General features: G+C 38.4%; 1 protein-coding gene across 2 annotated transcripts in view; it reads right to left on the bottom strand.

The window, feature by feature from the left end:
• Positions 1-13,824, bottom strand: part of KCNMB2 (potassium calcium-activated channel subfamily M regulatory beta subunit 2) — a 215,742-nt gene that overhangs the window by 2,971 nt on the left and 198,947 nt on the right. The gene's annotated exons all lie outside the window — the stretch shown is intronic.

The following is a 13,824-nucleotide window of genomic DNA, read 5'->3' as shown; positions in this document are numbered from 1 at the left end:
ATAAATGAGTTGAATGCATAAATGAATATCTCAGAATCTCACATTCTTCATTCCTATGTAATGACAGAAGATTGAACAAGGAGATTTCTTTGATGAGATTTTGGGACAGCGTCTAGATTACATGATGAGTTCCTCCACCATCACACCTATATCGAGGTAACCTATTGTTAAGAAGGCAAAGACAACTTCCAGTGACTGGAGCTGCTCTCAGATGATGTAAGAAACTTGACTAGGATACAGGAAGAGAGTGGGTAGCTGCGACATGGTCACTATAGAGTCAATTTTAGAGCTGGCTTCCTGCATCTTCAACACACTGACAGTGTGACTCTGGACAAGTCACTTAACCTCTGAGTATTCTCTGCATATTTTTTTTTTAGGTTTTTGCAAGGCAAATGGGGTTAAGTGGCTTGCCCAAGGCCACACAGCTAGGTCATTATTAAGTGTCTGAGACCAGATTTGAACCCAGGTACTCCTGACTCCAAGGCCGGTGCTTTATCCACTGCGCCATCTAGCCGCCCCTGCATATTTCTTAAAAGACTCAATCTCAGAGAAGAAGCTTGCCTACCTCGGTTCAGGGAAATTCCTCATCCAGAAGTTTTCTATAACAATTAAATCACAAATATAGTATCTACACCTACTGTCTCCATAGCACTTGGCTAAAGTTTAGGGATACACTTAGAAAAGTAAGCCAACTTCTGTTCTGAAGCAACTACTATTCAAAATAGGGGAGATAACTCCCCTAACTATGATGCAGGTAATGAGATTTAGTGGACCTTAGGGATCACTTGGAAGACCATATCACTCACCAAAAGCTGATGGAAAAAGAGTAGTGAGAACGAGGGATGAAGTAGAGTGAGACTCTGGGTTATCTGTAGTTGAGTGGGCCAGCTGAGATATGGCTTCAGTCCCTGGTGGGAACTAGGCAATAGTGACTGGGGATGGGGAGAGGAGTTTTTGCTTGTCTGACATCAGCTGGGCAGTGGGCAGTCTGGGTGAAGGGAAGGAAAGATTTTTGGCTTTCTTTGGTCTTTCAGGGTTCTTGGTCACTTGTTGGGACAAGCAAAGGAAAAAGAAGACTTGTACTTTGCTCCTTTGCTATTATTGGGAATTTTTTAGATCGTGGGAAATGCCTTTCCACCAGTCTCAAGTTCTATTTGTCTTTTAAGTGGACCCTAAATTGTAGGTTGGAACTAAGGGCTTGTATAAAATGCTATGAAAGAAGCCATCACGATCTTCATGTGCTGTCCTGATACCCCAAGTTTATTTCCTTTCCAAGGAGAGATGAAGGACTGCTAAGAGTGTTTTCAGTGCTTTCAGTAGTCTCTCCTTTATGGGTTCTTAAGAATAAGGTTTTACATATGCATTTGTTACCTTGAGTGTTTTTGTAGGAGCTGAGGGTCCTATTACTAATGTGTGTGGAAACTAAATAAGCATATTCAGAAATTTCACAGAATAGATTCTCTTTAGGGGGCCATAATGCACCAAAGAATCTTGACCCTTCACATCAGTTCCTTCAGATTGAATCTAATTTATGTGAGACCAGAATTTAGATGGTCCTGAATTCTGGGTTACATTTTTTTTAAAAAGATGTAATTTTATCTTTCCTTACAGGTATGTTGTGACATTTGAATCTGATACTGCAAAATGCTATCTGGGTGTCAGCTATTATGAAGCAATACCAAATTCCAATTCATTCACACTAGTATTATCAGAATTTCCAGGAGATAATTCTGTTTTAAAATGCTCAAAGTTTCAGGTAGAGAAATGTGTGTCATATTATTGGTCTACCTTGTGGCTATTGATTTAATTCATGTGACTCCATATTAATGCTTTTTGTCACAAGGAAATGTTTGATATTTCCATTCTAGTCATCACTGGATGAAGACAGAGTAACGGCATCTTTTTCAAGATGTTGGATAAGCCCCTTGTTTGATGAGTAAGCAGAACGAGAAGTGGAAATGGGATGGGACGTGTTTAAGATCACATAGCAGGTTAATGTTACAGGCAGGTCTAGAACCCAGGTTTTTTTTAATTCTCCTGCTATTACTAGAGGTCAAAGTTAACACAAGGTCTTGGGAATCAAAGACTCTGGGCTTGTAACTTTGTTCTGCTACTTCCTGTTTGTGGCAACATACTAGTCAACCTCACTTGGCTCAGTTTCCTCATTTGTAAAATTACGGTGTTGAACTTCATTACTCTATGATCCTAAAATGTCCAAAGCAACCAAGTTCAAAGGCAAAAACTGATTGTTTTGACTATTCCAGTGGAAGAGTTACTTTGGTTTTGAATTGACTTTCATTTTGCTCTTGGGGTGATGGTAATTTATTTGTCATAAAGTGAGAGAGGCAAAAATTTAGAGAAGTCAACCCAGGTGTTCACTGGACTATTTGTGTCCGACCTGTGGCAGAGCATTCTGAGCTCATATTGGTCTGAGCAACCAGACACCTTGTAACTTGTCTCTAACATGGTGATATTGTTTTGGTGCTTTTTGAGAATGAAGGACAAGAACCCCATAACCTATTTGCCATATTACTTATAGAAAGCAAGTCCAATTTCCCTCCCTGAGGAGAGCTAAAGTGTAATCCCAAGATTGGAGGAGAATGATTAATGAGCCTTTTAGCATACAGATTAAGTCACTGTGAAGCATGGCCCATGTGAGCATCAGGGCTAGGTTAGGGTTATTTAATTCAACTGACATGCTCCTGAGAGGATTTATCTTTTTGTTTCTCTTTCTCTCTCTTTCCCCCCCTTCCTCTCTGTCTCTGTCTCTGTCTCTGTCTCTGTCTCTGTCTCTGTCTCTGTCTCTCTCTCTCTCTCTCTTTGTCTTTCTGTCTCTGTCTGTCTGTTTTTCTCTCCCTGATTCTCTGTCTTTCTCCCTCTGACTCATTCTTTGACAGTCTTTGTGTCCCAATTTCTCTTGTCTGTCTCAGTGTCTCTCAGTGTTGTATCTGTTTTTGTCTCATTGTGTCTCTGTCTTTTTCTCTCCCGATATCTCTGTCTGTCTCTTCCTTCCTCTCTTTTCTATCTTCTCTCTCAACTTTCCTGTCTCTCCCTTCTTCCCTCTCTCCCCCACCCCCTCTGTCTCACCTTCCCTTCTCTTTCCTGGAGATAAATTAAAACCCAAACCATTCCAGCCTTCAAGGAACTTACATTCTGTTGGAGTTAAGAACATTATGGTTAAAAACTAACTCTTGAAAATTTGGTCTGACTGGGACAAACATTTTCTTTCCTTCTGCAGTGTTTGGATCCAGTCCAGTTAGATGCTTGGTGAGGACAGATGGGACAGAAGTGGCCTCTGGGGAAGTTTGGAGTTACCTTTTTTTAATCTCTCTTCTTGTCCCTGCAGTTACACAGAGGAGTGATTTTTTTAATCAAGGAGATTAAAAAAATTTTTAATTGGTTGTATTTAGGAAAGGTCAAACCATTACTGCCAATTTAGATAACAAATCCTTGAGGGCCTTTTCCATTTTTGGACTTGGGGAATTTATGAGAATAGCCTGCTTTGCAATGGGGTTCCGTCATCAAAAGATTTCCAGAGTTAAAAACCAAGTGAGCCTTATTAAAAGTGGTCCTTTTATTGCCACTCTCTTTTAACAAGGCTGAACTTAAAAAAAATTAGTTTGTAGGTAGGTGGAGCAGGTGAGGAAGTATTAGAGCCAGGTACATTTGAGGTTGAATTCTACCTCAGACATTTACTAGCTATTAATCATCTAGTAAATTTGTACTAGAGAGAGACAGAGACACACAAACAGACTGGGATAGAGAGACAGAGAAACAGAAAGAGAAAGGGAGAGAGACAGACAGACACAGACACACAGACACACATACACACACATGGACAGGGACAGGGACAGGGATAAAGAGAGACACAGAGTGATTGTACCAGGGAAATCACTTTAATCTCCTGTTGCCTCAGTTTCCTCCTCTAAAATAGCATCTACCTAACAGGGTTTGTTGTAAGGATCAAATGTGTTAACTTATGACACTTTCCTAACTTTAAACTACCATATAAGTGCTACCTAGCATTGATATTACATATGCTAGGTTATTGTTATATCATATTATTATTATGTAGTATTACATATCCAGACCTGGATTATTGTGATGTCCAAGGACTTGCTCAGGATTGATGATTATGATGCAACTAGATGGTGCAGTGGATAGAGTTCCAGTCTTGGTGTCAGGAGGACCTGAGTTCAAATTTGACTTCAGACCCTTGGTACTTACTAGTTGTTTGACCTTGGGCAAGTCACTTAACCCTGACTGTCTTATATCCAGGGCCATCTGCATTCATACTGAGATGGCTCCAGAGGAAGCGGGTGACATAACACAGCACCCTCTCATCCAATTCATTTGCTTGTCATAGAATCACCTTCATGGTCTTTGAAGACAAAGGACAAACATCATCATCATCATCATCATCATCATCATCATCATCATCATCATCATTGTGATGTTCAGAATGAAAACACTATGACCTGACCAAGGCAGAGGACTTGAAGACTGTTCCCCTCTCAAGCTATACACACCAGATCCATCAAAGCCTTCTGAGATTTCAGGAACTCTTCTGGCTGTTAAAATATACTTTTGACCCATTTCAGATTCTCCCATTTCACTTTTTTTTTTTTTGCAAGGCAATAGGTTCAAGTGACTTGCCCAAGGTCACACGGCTAAGTAAATATTAAGTGTCTGAGGCTAGATTTGAACTCAGGTCCTTCTGACTCCAGGGCTGGTGCTCCATCCAGAGGCCCCCTCTCTTTCACTTTTAAAAGTGACTGAAGTTGGTCTTACTCCAAATGTCTTCCAAGTTGACACAACTACTCTGAGACCTATTTGCTTAGGGACTTTGAGAAATTGTCTTTTGCAATTTGTGGGAATTGAATGGGATGTGCTTTCTGGAGGCAGTCAAACATTTGTTTTGTCATAAGGGAATATCTTCTTAAACAGAAGAGGTAGGCGACTCAATGGATAGAGTATGATCAGACTGACTCACCTTCATGAGTTCAGTCCGGTCCTCAGATCCTTACTAGCTGCTGTGTGATACTAGGCGAATCACTTAAACTAGTTTCCTAGTTTTCTCCACTGTAAAATGAGCTGGAGAAGGAAATGGCAAAACCACTCCATTTTCTTTGCCAGGAAAGCTCCAAAAAGGCTTACAAAGACTTAAAAATAAGAAATTTGGAGTCTGGAAGACCTGGATTTGGTTCTTCCCTTGGTCTTTATGAGCTGGGTGAACCTGAACACATCACTAGTCTACCTGAACCTCAGTTTCCTTATCTGTAAAAAAGGGGAGAATAGTACTTGCAATACCTGCCTTGTAGGATTATCCTGAAGATTGAATGACATATTGCCTATAAAGAAGACTGCACACCATAGTGAACTATCTTCATAGGGTTCTTAAAAAGAGATTTCATGGTTTGGTGAAAAGGGTTTTTGGATTATAGCAAGAGTACCTGATTTTGAATCCTAACTGATCCTGACAATGACTTTGGATAAATCACCTAATCTCTCTGGATAAATCACCTAATCTCTCTGGATCTCAATTTTTCCTTTGTAAAATGAGATCATAAATTTTGCATTTCTTGTTTTTGGGGAAAGTATTCTGGAAACTGCAAACAGCTGTGATTACATTGATTTAAGAGGAAGGAGTAAACATTTATTAAGAACCTAATATGTGCTAAGCACTGTACTGAGAGTTTTTCTCCCCAAGCATTATTCCATTTGATCATATGAATAGGTGCTATTATTTTCCTCATTTTACACTTGAGGAACCTGGGGCAAACAGTGGTTCCATGACTTGACCAGGGTCCAGGTGTCCTGGGTCACATTTGGACTCAGATCTTTCTGACTCCAAGCTCAGCTCTCTCTCAACTGGCTGAGAATTTTCTTTGAATGAGCCTCAGTCAACAGCCTATTCCTATTCTACTCCTTCCTTATAGTAGCAAGGAAAACAGAATAGATTTTGAACTGGAAAGGATTTGAGAGCTCATCTAGTTAGAACCTCTCCTTTTTATATGAAGAAACATTTTAGAGAAAGAAAAGAGACTCACTCATAGTCATCACAAGCAACAGATCCTGGTTTTGAATTTGGGTCACCTGACTCTTAAAATCTAGTACTCTTTCCATAGCTCTTACCAAAAATAGGCAACATCCTTGGGAAAGTGTGGGTGGAGATGCCAATGTGATCTTTGGAAATATGGAATAAAGAGAAATAAAGGCAGCTAGGAAATTTTGAATCTGGGACCAAGAATGGTAGGGTGGGAGAGAGAGTACCAAGGGTGAGGAAGTATTCCCACCCCCGTCTGATGATTTCTAGCATACAATCTTTTTTTTCTAGTGATACAATCTTTTTTTATGTCTGGCATAGAGAACTATTTTGCTGTCATATTAGCAGCTATTTGGCTACCAGAAAGAAGATGCATACTGATGATGGTCTTGTCTGTGCCCTCTAAAATTTGGCATTCTCAAAGCCTCAACTATCCCACTAGTACTCTTTCTTGTTTTCTCTCTAAAGAAGTCCATGGAGGGTGAATTATGCAGAAGATTTCCTAAGACTGTTTACTTTAGGAAGGAAGGGATGATTTGGAGAAGAGAACTTGGTGTTCTGTCTGATTTGAGAGATGGCTAGCCAGGCTCTGAGTACACAGGAGCCTCATTTTCTTTCACCTCTTCTGACTTTCAGTTTCGTCTCAGCGTTTTTCCTGCTTTGAACTTGCTTTTTAAAAGTTATTTGATTTCTCCTTTCAGTTTTTACTATTTGCCAAGCTGTGCTGTTTAAAATGCTTGGCAGAGCGAAGGGAAACAATATCCTCCCACAATTACGCACTAACGGTCCTGCCAGCATCCCTCTCCAGAGCACGCCCCATCCTTGCTCTGTTTGTTTACACATTTTCACATTTATTACAGCATTCTGGCATGCTGAGGTATTCAAAAAGGGAGCAAAACTAAAGGAATCACATCAGGAGATGAAAGCATTTTGGTACCTAGGGATGCTCAAACACCTGCAATTGTCTGAACTAGGAAGATCTAAGGATATTAATTTTCTGTTGCCGATTATGTCAACACTCAATCAAATGACGGTTGATCTGATGTTTCCAGCAGGTTTGGAAGAATCTGAGTGTCTATAAATCCTGTTTTCTTCCCTCTCTCTACTCTCCCTTCTTGGGTGTCCACCATAGGCTTCTCCTTACCATCTGACCCTCATTTCCACTTTCTGGATAGAGCCATCCTTCTTGGAACCAGTTGAGTAGAGGTGTGGATGAGTGGATACTATAATTGATATTTCCCTAAAAGGTTTGGTTTCCTAATGATTTCAGCTATCCCTTGGTAAGCATTTCAATGTTACGTATATGAATTTTGGGGGTTCTGACTTTGGAGGTTCTGGGGGTCATTTCTCATATTCTGGAAACCTGCCTTGTGTCTTTCTCTTGCTCAACAACTGATCAGAGGCAAATAGATTTAAAGCCAGATGGGACCTTACAGGTCACCTAGTCCAATGCCCTCATTTCAAAGACAAGGACCTTGTGATACAGGCACTTAAGTGATTTACCCAAGGTCACACAGGTTGTAAGCTGTGGAGCTGGGGAAATCAAATTAACCATTGCTATTGAAGGGTATACCAATTTACTACCTCCAACTGTCCGGTTGAAATCTCTATGATTCTCAGTTCTGAGATGCCCTAGGCTGGAGTTCTCTTTTTTGGCTTTCACTTCTTGCTACTTCAAACATAGCTGGGTCAGCCCAACTCTTTCTATGTATCTTTGGACCCCTGATCTATTGTTTGTTAACAATCTATATTTTTTATTTCATCAGGCTCTACTCCCTAAAATTACTTTGTATATATATATATATATATTATAGGCTTATTTATATTGTTGTTCAGTTGTTTCATTTGAGTCTGATTCTTCATGACTACATTTAGGGTTTTCTTGGCATAGATAATGAAGTAGGAAGGAAGATTCCAATGATGGTAATATAATGGAACAAATTTTCTTGTTCAACCATGGACAAAGACACAATTCCAGAATGATCTTCCCTTCCTTAGGGATGATTGCTATTCTGACTTTAACAGAGTGTCCATCTTTTTCTATGGTGAAACCCCATTCATACAATTGCTGCTGACTCCTATCCTCTACAAATATCTTGTATTATATATACATATATATATATATAAATATTTTTCAATATTTCTTTATAAATGTAGATATTTTCTCCCCCACTTAAATATAATTTTTTTGAGAGCAAGGGCATATTTTTTTTATTGTTTTTGGACCCCTAATGTTGTCTAGGTCAATGCCTGACCCATAGAAGATACTTAAGAAATGTTTATTGATTGTGTGATTGTTGAAAAGGTTTTAGCTTTAAGAGCTAAAGAAAAATAGTACATGGGACAGGGAAGAAAAATGAAAGAAAATTGTCCTTGTGCCTTTGAAGATGACAACATTATGACTGACCCACTTGCGTCCTGTTGACTTACCTCAAAAGGTGACAGCTATGTATTACACATTTCAGTAAAATCATTTCCTTTCAGTTTCATACTACTCCTTTATAGCTTTTAGGAAGGTGACCATTTTAAGGGGATTATTTTTTTTTAAAAGGTCAAGCCCTATGATTTCATTAGTGTAGGAATTTCCTGGTGTGGAAACTCATTCCATTAATGCAAATCAACTACTTCACTGAAGCTACAGTCTTAGAGAACTGGGTGGTCAGTGAGATGCTAATGACTAACCCATGGTCACACAGAAGATTTCTATCGGAAATAGGATTAAGTAAGTCTTCCTTACTCTGAAGTCATCATGCCTTGCTGACCACAGTCAAAATGGAAATGAATTGTCCTTGATCATGCTAACAATAAAAGAATTATCAGGGTTAGAGATCTCTGGCATGGGTTGAGGAGTTGATGAAAGGGTTCTCCTGCAGCATTTTCCAATCCCCATCTTTTGTTCATATTTGTCAACTGACCTTTTTAAGGTCATGGTCTGGTGACCTTCTGAAAAGAAAAGTGCTGGTACTTCTTCAATGGTGTTAGATTTTGATGCAGCATGACTCTCCCGAGTTCTATCATTTTGATATTTGGGATCTCAGAAATTCAATTCCACAGAAAGTAATGACAACTGTGGTCCAATGGAACATGGTGAAAAGTCCAATTATTTTCAGTTTCCACTCTCTGGAGTGTGGAGCCAACTCAGACCATTAAGAAGGAGTTTGTAAGACTTGACAGTGGAAATTCCCATCTGAGCTTTCTGTCTCTGCCTATCCACCCCCTCTCTCCACAAAAGCAAGTTTTCAATGGGAAGAGTTTCAATCACAGAGAAAAGTAGAAAGATGAATAAAGGACTGGGCCAGTACATAGCATTATGGGAAGTAACTGGGAAGTTACAGTGCAGTGGAAAAATCATTAGTTTTGAAATCAACCTGGGTCTGAATTCTGATTCTGCTACTTAAAACTGTGTCTACTAGGTAGGAGACCACCCCTTATGGGCCTCAGGTTCTTACCTCTAAAGTGCGTTTTTTTTTTTTTTTTTTTTTCAAGGCAATGGGGTTAAGTGGCTTGCCCAAGGCCACACAGCTAGGTCATTATTAAGTGACTGAGACCGGATTTGAACTCAGGTCCTCCTGACTCCAGGGCTGGTGCTCTATCCATGGAGCCACCTTAGCCACCCCCTTACCTCTAAAGCGATGAAGATGGATTAGATTTTCTCCAAGTTTCTTCCCTAGTTTAAATTTCGTATACTTATTAGCACATAAGGGCTTAAATAAATTATAATTTCTCTTGCATGTCCCAAATTGCCACCAGCAACATAGTAAAGACCTTGAGCATGTTAGAGATCTTGGTGGCATTGCCATTTAATGCTGACTCAACTCTGAAGGCTTAGAAATCTCACTGAAGGATATTCCACAGAACCTCACCTTTACAAGATGCTAGAATCTGAAAATACCCTTCATTTGGATAGAAGGAAAGTCAATAACAGCTGACATTTATCTATCTCAGGTTTACACAACAGAATCACAGACTTCTAGAATTGGCAAGGGCCTCAGAAGCAACTACTTCAGCTCATTCCTAAAAAGTGCAGCCTCTCTACAACATACCCAAGAGGACATCTAGTCTATGTTGGAAGTCACTCTCAAGAAAACTCATTCCACTTTTGGACAGCTCTCATTGCTGGGATTTTTTTTCCTCTTATATCAATTCTAATTGGCCTCTGTAACATCTGTATGTTACATTGGGTTCATCCTTTTGGGACCCAGTAGAAAAAAGTCTCATTTCTCTTCCATGTGTCAGCCCTCTAAATATTTGAAGACAACTACCATGCCTCCCTTAGATTTTCTCTAGGTCAAACATCCTAGGTCATAAAAAGTGTCTTTGACTGGTATTCATATGGCAAGAACTCTCAACAATGAGCATATTCTGACCTCCCAGTTGCTAGCATCCTTTTATATGTTCTATCTCCCCCAATTTGAATGTAGGCTTCTTGAGGGAGGAGGGATGTTTCCCTTTTGTCTTTATAACACTGCGGCCCTCATGTGGTTGGCAAATAATAAATGCTTGATGTTTTTTTGAGACAATGAATAACTTCCCAATTTCATCAGCATTGAGAGTCTGGTGTTTGACTCATATTCCATAGTACCAGCCACATCTTGGACAAAAAAATACTGGAACTATGTTTATTTTTATTTATTGATAAAATAACCTTGAGGCAATTGAACATTTTTTGTGCTTCCTGTAGATTAGGGGAAACTAGAACAGACATTTTCAAAAATCAGCTTCTGAAATATTCAGGAGGTTGAGGCCTCAGATGGGGTGGCAATAATTTATTTGAGTATTGTAACTAAAATACAGCCTTGGATTTCTCTTCTGTTGGTTTATGAAACCAATCCTATTTTTTGGTCACATGCTCAACAGATATCTATAGCGTTTGCCCAATGTAGGAAAAGCAAACTCTCTTTATTAGGGAGTCACAGCTTTATGTATAGAATCCATTTTTGGTGGTTTTTCTTTGTGTGTAGAAATGTTCATGTTTGTTGATGTTTTTCAATTTCAGAATAAGAAAAAGATAAAAAAGAAAAAAGAAAAAGAAAAAAGAAATGAGTTCAGGTGGGGTTGATCCAGTCATGAGTGTTAATCATCCCCCAGAGAGTTACAAGTATTTCAATCATTTCTACTGCCATAGAATAGAAATGTAATGCAAATATGTATGTGTATATAATAATTTCAAAATTATTGGCATGACAGGCCTCTTGTCTGATCACATTAGACTTTATGAATACCATTTCTATGTTGTATATTGGTGAAAATTTTATATATCAGTGTAGTGAGAATGATTTTTATGAATAAAAGATAAATGCATATATAAATGTATATAAATATACAAGATTATATTTTGGTAGCACTTTAAAGTTTAGGTTTACAAAGTGATTTAAATTAATTAACTAGAAAGTATTTCTGCAGTTGATACTGTTGTCTAGGCAATATATTTTCCTCATTAACAGAATTACAATAATGATGTTAGCATCCATTTCATAATGATTAGATGCTGATTTAGGACTCAGGAAGACCTGGGTTCAAGTCTCACATCTAGTTCAGAATGGCAGCGGAGGAAAACTTTTAATCCCTCAGGGTCCCAGGAAACTCTCAGGTACCTCTTGAGTTGCAAAGCAGTTCCTAGATAAACATTGATGGAGGAAATTCCTTGGGAGGATTCCCTATATCAAGAAGGTAGATACTATGAACATCTCTGTTTTACAGATGAGGAAAATGAGGTTTATTTGCATAAGTTCAAGTAGGGATTAAGTAAGTGTCAGATCTAAGTCTTTCACACTAGGTACAATGGTTTACAGCACACTTCCCCAAATACTTAAGAGACTCATTTATATGAGTCATTTATATCATAGTCTTTGAATCATTTATATCATAGTCCTTGATTCTGGAAAGGTGTAACCTCAACAATTCCATAAATAGATCATAATAATAGTCTGACTCTAGTTTTGAAAATCCCTGAAGAAGGAATTAAAAGTATGGTGTAGTGGAAAGAGCAGAAGACTTGGGATCAGAAGCAAGGCTTCAAACCCATGCTCTGCCACTTACTAGTGTGTGACCTTAAATAAGTTGCTTCCCTTTCCTGGGACTCAGTTTCCTCATTTGTAAAATAAAAGGATTGCTTGTATGACCTCCAAGGTTCCTTCAAGCTCTAAGTACTTCTTGCCAGGTCAGAAATGAATTTTTTTAAAGGTATGTTAGATGGAGAATAATTTAGAACTATGCCCAAAGGGCAAGCAAACTGTGTATACCCTTTGATTTGCCAATACCACCACTAGGCCTGTATCCTAAAGAGATCATAAAAAAGGGGGAAATGTGCAAAAATCTTTATAGCAACTCTTTCATATTGGCAAAATATGGAAAATTGAGGGGATGCCCATCAATTGGGAAATGGCTGAACTAGTTGTGGTATGTGAATGTAGTGGAATACTATTGTGCTATGAATAAAAGATCATCAGGTGGATTTCAGAAAGACCTGGAAAGATTTGTGTGAACTGATGCAAAGTGAAATGGGCAGAACAAGGAAGACATTGCACACGACATCAGCACCATTGTGCAATGATCAACTATGAATGACTCAGTTCTTCTCATCAACACAATGATCTGAGTCAAGTATAAAGAATTCTTTTTTTTAGTTTTTTTTTTTTGCAAGGCAAATGGGGTTAAGTGGCTTGGCCAAGGCCACACAGCTAGGTCATTATTAAGTGTCTGAGACCGGATTTGAACCCAGGTACTCTTGACTCCAGGGCCGGTGCTTTATCCACTGCGCCACCTAGCTGCCCCAGGTATAAAGAATTTTTGAAGGAAAATGCTATCCATATCCAAATAAAGGACTGATTGAATCTGAATGCAGATTGAAGCATACTTTTTTTCACTAGTTTTATTTTTTTTTCATGTTTTTCCCCCTTTTGATCTGCTTCTCCTTTTACAACTCTGACTAATATGGAAATATATTTTAAATGATAGCACATATAAAACTTATATAAAATTAGCTGCCATTTTAGGAAGAAGGGAGGGGAAGCAGAAAGGGAGAAAAATGTGAAACTCAAAATCTAGTGAAAAATTGTCCTGACATGTAACTGGGAAAAATAAATACTATTAAAAATAAAGGTATACTGGAGTGGATGATGAAAGGAGTCAAAGAATATATAATCAGACTGAATGGAAATAATTCTTGAGGAAAAAGTAAACAGGCAATTTATGTTTCTATAATGAAAACTTAATCTTAGCATTCAAAACCTGTGCTCAAATTCCCCAATTCTAGTACAGGAAAGCTGGAAAGATCAATGAAAAAAAATCAGAGGTTCTCTAAATACTGATTTTGATCCTCCTAATCTTATATTTAGTCTGTAAAGCAGGGCTATCCAACCTTACTTTGAAACAATAGACAATTGGAACAATAGACAATAGACAATATATTTTGTCATTTTAGTGAGAGCTCTGTGGTAGCTTGGCTTCATTTACTAAAACATTTAGTAGACCCACAGGTGGGCTGCATGAAATCACCCTGTGGGTTGTAGTTTGGATAGCCCTAGTATAGAGAATGTCCCCAAAGTCTTAGTGCAGTTTTAAGATTTAATTGCACAAAATTTCATTAAGAGTTTTTGTACTCTGTATTATATGTTACATATATGAATATATATGTGTATGTGTGCATATATACACACAGATATATTCATATATAGATATACATATATGTATGTATCTATGTATATACCCTAATAGAAAATAAATTCTTTGAAAGCAAGGATTATTTCATTTTTTCTGAGTCTATCCCCAATGCCTGA

Source organism: Macrotis lagotis, chromosome 6 (assembly GCF_037893015.1).
Source record: "Macrotis lagotis isolate mMagLag1 chromosome 6, bilby.v1.9.chrom.fasta, whole genome shotgun sequence".
NCBI classification, from domain to species: Eukaryota; Metazoa; Chordata; class Mammalia; order Peramelemorphia; family Peramelidae; genus Macrotis; species Macrotis lagotis.
The sequence above is the reverse complement of the archived record's forward strand: the minus strand, read 5'-3'. Positions and strand labels throughout refer to the sequence as shown.